We start from the raw sequence: 3,433 nt of genomic DNA on the forward strand, positions 1-3,433 counted from the left end.
AAAAAGTCCCTGTGTTGCTGGTATCCATAGGGCGAGGTGGTGTTATCCCGTGTAAAGTTTAAAATGACGACAAAATGGCTCCGCGCCGCCCGCGACTCGCTCGCTCCCCTCCTCCGCGCGCGATTAGCATAAACCTGCTGCGCTGCCCCGCGAGGTGCTCTCACGTGGGGCTTTCTCTGGAGGGCTCTTGCGAAGCTACAAAGGCCTTGCGGGAATTGCCGGTGCCGTTGGCATTGTTATTCAATTCGCCATTGAAAGTTTTTTTTTTAACCACGCGCCCTGTTGTTTTGATGAGCTCTGCTCGACTGAGATCAACATGAAAGAAGTTAAAATAATTGAGTGGAAACTTGTCTCGCTATTTTCAGCCAGATCTTAGAAGTATGCCATGAAAGCTCGTCTACCTTTATATTTCCGATATCAAGAACAGACGTTTTTAGTGCGTAATGTGTTGGGCATCTTTGAGCTTTCCTTTTTGCGCATATCCCTGGATGATTAAAACAACAGACTTAAAAAGAAAAGAAAACAAATATCGGCCTATACAATAAATTATGAGATGTGATGTAACCATTTGAGTTAGGTAAGAGAGAGCTTTAAGATAAAATAACGAGGAACTGGCTCCTAGGCTATTGTTGCCATACATGACGGTCGGTAGCCTACAGTTTCATTTGATTTATTTCTTTGTTTTCCGTCCATAATAGCTCCGTAACAAACTGTCTGCAACAAACAGGTTACTTTGTAACTCAATCGCAATAGCTTCCTTTCTTTAAGTATTCAATCCCGCTCTGGCTGTGACCTAAATTCACCTGAGTAGAGCAGGCCGCCCACCCGGACAGGCAGGTGGTACTCGGTTGGAGGTAACCTTAGGCCCCGCGCCTCCCCTGAGGTTCGGTTTGGGACAAAACCTAATCCGGAGGACAACCATCTCAATTCATTTAAGATTAGAGCGCACACTGGTCCGGAGGCGCCCTCTGGTGGACAAACGGTGTAGCACAATGCACTAAAAAGCCATGACAGTGAATACATTAGTCATGACCTGATGCGAACTCCACGGTGATTTCCCTGTGCGTACCGTCTGATTAAAGTCATTCTCCGCACCTTCCTTATCCACTTAGCTCTGAGTTGGACAGATACAATAGTTTGACTACAGTGAGAACACCATGCTGTGAAATCTGTTAGAGACAGCACTCAAACAAAAGGTGTTATATGCACCATATTCCAAATTATTATGCAAATTGGATTTAAGTGTCATACACATTTATTCAATCATTATTATTTATTATTTTTTTTCAATTAAACTCATGGATGGTATTGTGTATCAGGCATCTTTAGATAATTGAAATCAATTTCAGACACCAACTAGTTTGCCAGGTAAGCCAAATTAAAGGAAAACTACTTAAAAAAGGATGTTCCACATCATTAAGCAAGCCACATGTTTCAAGCAATATGGGAAAGAAAAAGGATCTCTCTGCTGCTGAAAAGCCTGCAATTGTGCACTGCCTTGGACTAGGTATGAAATCATTGGATGTTTCCTGAAAACTTATGCTTGATCATGGTACTGTGAGGAAATCTGTTGCTGATTCATAGCACAGGCAGATTGGAGCAGACAAAGGCATAATAAGGAAGATTTCTGCTTGACAAATTCATAGGATTAAGAGAGCAACTGCTAAAAATGGCATTGCAAAGCAGCAAGCAGGTATTTGAAGCTGCTGGTGACTCTGGAGTCCCGCGAACTTCCAGGTGCAGGATCCTCAAGAAGTTTGCAAGTGTGCATAAACCCACTATCGGCCACTCCTAAACAATGCTCACAAGCAGAAACAGTTGCAGTGGACTCAGGACTCAAGACTCATTTTCAAAGAGGTCTGAGTGCTGTGCAACCCTATGGTCCAGATGGATGGAGTAATGGATGGTTGGTGAATGGCCACCATGTCCCAGCAAGGCTGAGACATCAGCAAGGAGGTGGCGGAGTCATGTTTTGGGCCAGAATCATGGGGAGAGAGCTGGTAGGCCCCTTTAGGCTCCCTGACGGAGTGAAAATGAGAGTAGAGTTTCTGACTGACCACTTTCTTCCGAGGTACAAAAAGAAAAACTGTGCCTTCCATAGCAAAATCATTTGTATGCACGACAAATGCTGCAAAGAATACCTCTGGGCCATTGGCTGCTATGGGCAGGAAAAAGGAGAGAATCTCATAGTGTGGCCCCATCTTCCCCTGACCTTAACCCTATTGAGAACCTTTGGAGCATCATCAAGCAAAATATCTACGAGGGTGGGAGGCAGTTCACATCTAAGCAGCAACTCTGGGAGGCTATTCTGATATTCTGTCAGCTCTGGGAGGCTTTCTGCAAAGTCATTAAAGCATAAACTCACCAAAAACTCACAAGTTCCATGGATGCATGAATTGTGAAAGTGATATCAATGAAGGGATCCTATGATAACATGGAACTTGTCCTGTTAAAGCCTACCTTACACTGACAAGATTTGGGAAAGATTCTTGAAAGATTGTAGTCTTTTGAGTAAGGCTTGAATGAGGGGCATTAGTTAAAAGACTACAATCTTTCAAGAATCTTTCCTAAATCTTGTCAGTGTAAGGTACAGGCTTAAGATGTTTTTGATTTAAATAACTTCTGATTTAATTTATATCACCTCTGCAATGCTGCAAATTCAACAAATTACCATTTTTAGCTCTTTATAACCTATACAATGTCTTGAAACTCTGTTGTGCATAATTTGGAACAGTGCTTTTTGAGTTTTTTATTTATTTATTTATTTTTAAATACTGCTATCATTGGGAGATTTGTTCAATAAACTTTGAATTATTCTCTAACGGTTGATGACTTTAAAATTAGACTGACTGGCTTTTGCATCAACTATTTAGGAAAATCTGAGCATAATAATTTGGAACGCAGTGTGCAGAACCAAAAAGGTGCTATATAGAACCAAAAATGGTTCTACTACATGCTTATATGAGACACCCCTACATGGTTCTTTAAACCATTTTGAAGAGTAGATCACAGGAACCACTAAGGGTTCTTTAAAGCCTGCACAGTTCCATATAGCACCCCAACAACCTTCTTTTAATTGCAGATTGTTTTGGGGGCATACATTTGAGACACCATTACCAAAATAATTGAAGGTAAGGGGCATAGCTGTCAACTCCAGACATCCTGATCATTTCTTTAAAAGGCTTTTTTTTGTTAAAAGCGTCACCCTGATTCCTTCACCCTTTTGCTTCAGTGACATAAAACAAATCCACATATTTAGAACAATGATGACTGAGGCCGCTAATATTTAGAACAATAATGACCGAGGCCTCTAATATTTAGAACAATAATGACTGAGTAAGGGCGCTAATATTTAGAACAATAATGACTGAGTAAGGCCGCTAATATTTAGAACAATAATGACTGAGTGAGGCCACTATTACACACTGAAAGG

This window comes from Sardina pilchardus, chromosome 17, assembly GCF_963854185.1.
Source record: "Sardina pilchardus chromosome 17, fSarPil1.1, whole genome shotgun sequence".
In the NCBI taxonomy this organism is placed as follows: Eukaryota; Metazoa; Chordata; class Actinopteri; order Clupeiformes; family Clupeidae; genus Sardina; species Sardina pilchardus.